The sequence below is a fragment of the Ictalurus furcatus genome, chromosome 2 (genome assembly GCF_023375685.1).
Source record: "Ictalurus furcatus strain D&B chromosome 2, Billie_1.0, whole genome shotgun sequence".
In the NCBI taxonomy this organism is placed as follows: domain Eukaryota; kingdom Metazoa; phylum Chordata; class Actinopteri; order Siluriformes; family Ictaluridae; genus Ictalurus; species Ictalurus furcatus.
The window spans coordinates 18,024,435-18,032,252 of record NC_071256.1 but is presented as its reverse complement, the minus strand read 5'-3'; positions in this window follow the sequence as shown (position 1 = coordinate 18,032,252).

The window sequence follows — 7,818 nt, the reverse complement described above, 5'->3', positions numbered from 1 at the left end:
TATGGAGAGGTGTGAATTTTTTGCCCAGCAGGGGGCTCACACCCCTCCACTTTCCCATTCCCTTGCTCACCAGCAATTAAAAACAGAGTCACAATACTCTATACACAGAAACCCAACAATGTCCTGACTAATCTTATAACAGACAAATAATTAATTTGTTTGTACTAATTGAAAATGTCATTGTACTGCGAGAAACAAAAGTATTCAGACACCACAAATCACCATCATTGTTATAAAGCCATTGTTGGCAATTGCAGCTTTGGTAAAAAATAATACTTTTTACAGCATCGTGGTTAAATTTTTTTGTGCACTCCTTCTGGGCAAAGTCCTCAAGGTTATGAGGATCCCTCGCAATATCATAAAATCAAGAGATTAGCTATGCTATGCTAGCTCCATCTTCTACTTCTTGATTTATGTTGGCTGTATGTTTGGGGTTCGTCATGTTGTTGAAAAGTCTGTTTACTTCTCGGATTCGGTTTCTGAAGGCCAGTGTGTGAATCTCTATTGAGTGCACTGCAGTTCATTGCTTATTCTTCTCTGTCTGAATTGTTGTTCCTGCTGCTTTCGGGTCGCCCTGTAACTCTTTTTGAATTACTGCAGGCTTCTCTCTTACCTTCTTTATCATCACTCTGAGTGCACATTGCGAAATCTTACATGGCGGACATGTCCGGGGATGATTATTTACACCAGTAATACTGACAGCAATGTTTAAGGCCTTTGCTATGGCTCTGTAGCTTTTTTTCCGCATTTGTTTAATAATTTTGTCCCTGAGAACTTTAGAAATCTCCTTCATTTTCCATCATCATTCAATTCCATGACCCCTGATAACCTGAAGATAACTATAAGCTATTTTATTCTTCTTCACTTTCTATTCCTGTCTGTTTTAAAGAAGACTGTAAATATATAATCACACTTCCAGTACTGGTCTATTCATAGTGTCTCATTACGACCACTGTTTTGAAAATGTGAGCGTTGCAAAATGGATGCTGTTTGACCCCAGCCGCCTTGCGCTTCTCATTATTTCGTGGCCGTACACCAGCGCTGGCGCTTGACAAGCATGTGGGCTGTAAGACAGAAACTGAGTAAACAAACAGCTTAAACCTATCTCGCCATCATTTCCATAAAGACAATGCGCCATTTATCGATTCGAACAAAGCGTTTCGTCTCATGCCATCCTCCCACAACACAAATTTATCACTTCACCCTTAATGGTCACTTTCTGATCAATAAAAAGGCTCAGTGTATGAGATACACTCTGTGAAAAAACAAACCGCATCACTGCAAACATCTCGTAATGGTGTAATAGACATTCAGAATATCAGCGACCCCGCTGGTCCGCTGTAACGGATTTTATTAGAGATGCAACAGTACTAAATTTCTCAGCCGATACTGATAACCGATTATTCAGCGTGATATCCGCCGATACCGATAACCGATACTGATAGTTCTGTCTTTTACACCTTCTTTTAGTTTAATAATAATTAATTCCACAATTCTTAAGGAAATGCAAATAAAAACTTTATTGTCTCCATTTCAACAAGTTATTTCACAGTAACTGGTCTCATAAACAGAAAACACATTACTCACATTAACATTAACACATGAGCTAAATTCTGAAGATTAAAGTAAGTTTTCTTAACTTATTGAATGTTATTAATTCATATTAACATTGACTGAATTCTAAAAATTAAAAAAATAAAAATTCGACTCGACACCGAAACTCCCGTTTTCACTTCCGGTGTAAAATTTTATCAGTGCAGAGATTACAGAGTTTACAAACTGCATTTTTGTCATCATTCCACACAAGTGACATATTCTTCACACACAGCACCAAATCGATGTGTTTTCCCGCCCTCTTTTGATTGACACGATATAATCGGCCCTGATCATTGGATGTTTTTAAACTCTCGGCCGATGGCCCGTAGCGTGAAAAATTGCCTTTATACATCAGTACATCGGTGCAACTCTATATTTTATACCATATCGCGTTTGTGTTTTGGTTTCTGATTGGTCAGGAGGCGTTGTATAGCAGCTCTGGCAGTCGTGCAGCTGCAAATCACAGATTTTGTAAATTATCAATGTGTTTGTTCTAATTTTAGTTCGAGTTTAGTTTTTAGTTTAAAAATGGTGGGGGTTTTTTGGTGAAGGCTTCTTTAAGGAGATGTGTCTGTTAAGCTGTTTCTTTAAGTTTACTGTAACATGGAAAGCTGCATCTGTATGTAACCATAAATGGATAAAAAGTGCATTCTTTAATAAATTAATAGAAACGTGTATGTAATTGTTAGCAAATTGCTGTGGTATAAGAAGAATAAAACACTTCAGGATGTGCTGTTATGGGAAAATAATCAACTTTGCATTGATATATGTAACTGCCTTTCATCACACCACCATGTCGTTGATTAATTTCCTATAACAGCATGACCGCAGAGTGTTTTATTCCTTACTTATCTAAAATAAGTGTCTGTTACATGATGTCACTTTTGTGGTTGCAGATATCTGTGCTGTCACATTCTCAAAAGTATGCTCAAAGAAAGAAAGAAAGAGAAAGAAAGAAAAAGAAAGAAAGAAAAAGTGTTGGATGTTTATCATATTACAGGTGTTAGTTGTGTTATGTAATTATTTTCCGGGGAGTTTTTCTAATTAAAAAACTATATATAAATCTGACATAAACATAAAAATAAAACTACATAAATTATTCATTTTACTATTCACTAAATCTCCGACACGTCCAGTCACGTGATATTAATATTACAGTCAATGAAAACTAAAACGTTGCTGGGAATCAATTATATTTCATTCAATTTTATTTCTACACTGAAATGTCTCTTTAATTTCAAAGTTGATACAGTGTGAGTTGAGGCTCGGGAGAAATAAATGAGACAGGTAGTAAATTGAACACACTGGGAAATGCAAGGTGACTGTAACGGCTGTCGCATCGGATGGCATAATATCTTTGTCCCAAACACACACACACTAGCTAGCAGCAACACTGCAGCCTTTTTATATTCTAAGATTACCAAATGTCAACAAATACAAGGTTTTTTTGTCAGAAAAAAAAGTTTTGTGATTAATTTAAACACAAAAATGCTTACATCTACCTATAGTCATAGACTCTGTATCTCTCGCTCTCTTTCTCTCTATTTCTCTCTCTCTCTCTCTCTCTCTCTCTCTCTCTCTCATATTTTCTCACAGCAGACTATAAAATGAAACTGTGGAAGTCATCTGGAGCTAATGCTACATCCAGGAGTCATTTTCAGTACAATTTTCACTAAAAGTGCATCAGCAAAATAGAGGAAATTGATCATTTCCACTTAATGATATTTATCCAAATCGTGCAATTTTATTTATTTATTTATTTTTGGAAAACATTGATAGGCTGAGTCATTCACAGTTTTTTTCCATTTCAGAATTTTTTACCAAAGTCATACAGTTTACTACTGTTCAGGGTCAAATTCATTGCATAATGGAGTCTAGAGCAAGCGTGGCAGCAGGTTTATTTAATATCAGAACCATGTTCTGATGTTCTGATATCAATGTTCTTGTCCCCTTCAATAACATAATAATTCATTACAGCATGGATATCAATCCATTTATTATTCTCTGAATCCTGATCAGAGTAATTAAAGCAAGAAATCACAAGTTAATTTCCTTTGATTTCCTTGTTTCGATGCATAAATAGGGTAAGCTCAGGTTGTTTTATACAAACAAAGAAACAATCATAAAAGTGTTTAATGGTGCAATGGTGGTTTCAAAATTCTTGGCACCCCTACAGTTAATATTAGGTGTGTGTAAATTAATATATATATATATATATATATATATATATATATATATATATATATATATATATATATATATATTAATTTACACACACCCATATACACACATATATGTGTCTATATTCTGTAAGATCCCATCAACTACCAACTCCTGAATTTCCTGTTTGTCTCTGTTGTGTATCAAATATGAAATGTATCCAACTAACAATGATTTTGCCGCTTTTCATCCATGCTATTAAAAAAGGAAATTAAAAAGGGATTATTAAATTACTACTAACAACGACATGCAGTTGGTCATTGATGTGAAGCAGCACTCTTAAAGATAACCCTGGTGTGTGTTTTTTTCTGACCCTACTCATAACCACACCCCAGCTGAAGTACGCAGGTCGAGGCTGAATGTTGTGAATGTTTGTAGATGAGATCATTGAAGCCTGTCCTTTAAATGTGGAAGTTGTTCTGCCTTCAAAAGCAATGCTGTAATGAAAATGAACCAATTATAATACAGAGGAGTTGCTCAATATTTCTGTTTAGAGACTATTGACAGCTCTGTGTATATAATAGGAGAAACACTTCTAAAAGTGTTTGTGTTGTTTTCACTGTCATTCAGATGAGAAAACGGTGTATTATGTTCAAAAGTGATTTAGTGCCGACATACCGCAGTGAGCACTTTTATCAATATCAGTAAAAAAAAGTCATTTGTAGTACTGTTGCAGCAGCAGAATCAAATATAGCCTGTGTTTGTGTTTCAGGCTTTTTGTGTCATACACACACACACACACACACACACACACACACACACACACACACACACACACAGTTCTCTGGCTCTATGATTCAGATCTAGCTGCTCGTTGACACTGTTATTCAGATTCAGAGACTAATCGGCTCTGTGATTCAGATTCAAAATAATTTTTGCGCTATGATTCAGTTTCAGAGGCTCACTGGTTCTACGGATCAGGTCCAATAACTCATTGGCTCCATGATTCAGATTCAAAGGCTCATTGGCTCTATGAGTCAGATTTAGTGGCTCATTGGATCAGCAATTCAGGCTGAAATGTAAATTGGCTCTACAATTCATATCCAGAAGCTTATTGACTCTGTGATTCAGATTCAGAGGCTCACTGGCTCTGTGATTCAGATCTAGCTGTTCGTTGACACTGTTATTGAGATTCAGAAGCTAATTGGCTCTGTGATTCAGATTCAGAATCATATTGGCCCTATGATTTATTTTCAGAAGCTCATTAGTTGTTGTTTTTTTATTATTCAAATTCAGAGACTCATTGAATCTGTGATTCAGACACAGAAGCTTATTGACTCTATGATTCAGATTCAAATGATCATTGACTCTATGATTCAGAATTACAGGCTCATTAGTTTATTTTTTTATTCACATTCAGAGATTAATCAACTCTGTGATTCAGACGCAGAGGCTCATTGGCTCAAAGATTCAGATTCAGAGGTTTGTTGGCTTTGACTCAGTTTCAGAGCCTTATTGGCTTTGTGATTCAAATCCAGCTGCTCGTTGACACTATGATTCAGATGCAAAGGCTCATTGGTTGTACGGTTCAGATTTAAATGTTAGTTGGCATTATGATTCAGATGCACTGACTCTCAGAGGCTCATTGACTGTATGATTTATATTCAGATACTCATTTGTTCTGTGGTTCAGAGATTTTTATTGATATCAGTAAAAAAATAGTCATCTGTTGGACTTGAATCAAACGTAAGAGCTTTGTGGTGAATCTTCTGCATGAGTGAATGAGTGAGTGAGTGAGTGAGAATCAGATCCATTTTCTGGACCTTGTCACAGCTTGTGAACATTTATTGCAAAAAAAATGGTCAGTGTGATTTAAGCCCTGGGCAATCCAGCATGTGCAGTGAGGCATTGCAATGTGCCAATCACATAAAAGGCCAATGAGTGCATTTTGTTACCTAATGAGGTCCAGGTGGATTAGCCTTGAGTTTAGGCTCTAGGTTTAGGCCACAACAAGAAAGAAAACACACTGGGAATTGAAATGTTATGAGAAGTTAGACAGAGAGCCATTAGCACACTGCAGGCGGTCATGTCATGTGTCATGCCATGTCAGAATTGCCAGTCACTATGTAATGAAGTTGTACAGACCATTATTCAGCAGAACTGCAGGACAAATGAGCAACAAGGGTCGTGTCTCTATGTCCTGACCTTTAACTTCACAGAGCACCAGTATGACCCTTTAGATCACAGTATCAGGAGAAGACATGATTCTGTCTGAATCAATTCTGCAGGAACGAGAGAATGTCACATAAAGGATTCAGAGGTTCCATGATTCTAATTCAGATGCTCACTGACATCATGGTTCAGATCCAGAGGCTCATCTCTATGATTGAGTTTCAGAATTATATTGACTCTTTAATTGAAATCCAGAGCCCCCTTACACCTAGGATTCAAATACTCATTGGCTCTTTGATTCAGATTCAGAATAATATTGACTCTTTGATTCATATCCAGATGCTCATTACCTCTATGATTTAGATTTAGAGGCTCATTTGCACTATAATTCAGCTTCAGAATTATATTGGCTCTTTGAATCAGATCCAAAGACACATTGGCTTTCTGATTTGGATTTAATATCATATTGTCTCTATGATTCAGATACAGAGGCTCCTTAGATCTGTGATTCAAAGGCTCATTGGCTCTATGATTCACATATCATACTGCCTCTTTGATTCAGATCCAGAGTCTCATTTCGATTATGATTCAGGTTTAGAATCTGATTGGCTGTATGATTTAGACCTAGAGGCTCACAGGCTCTGTGATTCAGTTTTAGGGTTAGCTATATGATTAAGATTCAGAGGCTTACTGGATCTATAATTCAGTTTTAGATTTAGATTCAAAGGACCATTGGCTTTATGATTTGGATAGGCTCATTGTTTCTTGATTTTAATTCATCAGTTAAATGGCTCAGTGATTCTGATTTAGAGGCTTGTTGGCTTCATGGTTAATTTTTTGAGCTTGTTGGCTGTGTGATTCAGATTTAGATGCTCATAGCTTCTGTAATTCAAACTAACCAGTTAATTGGCTCAGTGATTCTGAATTGCTGACTCTATGACTCATATTATGAGGCTCATTTGGTTTTATTTTTCAGATTCGGAGCATCATTGGCTGTATGATCCAGGGTGGCAGAATGATCAAGCAAGCAGTAGCTCATAAAATGGAATGTTTGTGTTGTGATCTTCGTGTTGCTTTCATTTATGTGCTGCTACCATACATCACATGGAAGATGATAGCAGAGAGGAAAGAAGAGAAGTGAAGAAAGGAGATCAAATTAGAGGTGATGAGTGAAGAGAACGTATGAGAGGAAAGAGAAGATGAGAGAGGACAGATGAGCGGGAAAGACAGAGAAGAGGAAAGAAGAAAAGAGGAGAGGACAGTGGCGAGGAGAACATCTGCTCTCTTGTCTCCGTTAATAACCCCTGTGGATTGAAGGAGAGGTGCCAACAGCTGCTTGCACGTCAGTTTCACTCTCTTTAAAAAAAAACAGGTTAGAGGGATAAATCCGGCTCTGACATGAGCCATGAGTTGAGCTCAGACACTCACTCCTCTGCTGAAGCCTCGGCTGATCTGTTTCCCCATCCACTGATTGCTGCATTCTTAACTTCAGTCTGTTCCTTCATCAGAAATTTAGATGTGTCTTTATTTTGATTGCTCCATATGGTGAATGAGGCAATTGTGTAATATTGTCGGTGAATCTGTCTGCTCTGATGGATGAGGGAGCTTCATGTTAATTTTATTTTGATGAAAATTGCTTATGTAAGCACAGCGCCAGCCGTACGTGAGAGTAAAATAACCAGAATGGCGCACTATTGTGGCTAGAGATATGAAGTAGGTAAAGTAAGGAGAAACGCCTTCTGGCTAATCAGATTTGAGAATTCAGCAGTGCTGTGATATAATGTAATAGCACACCAACTTTTCAATAGTTAGATATATCGTGTAATTATTACAATTAAGCTTCAGACAGACGTATTATTCATTTCTTAATGCTAACTCATTGTGAAGTCA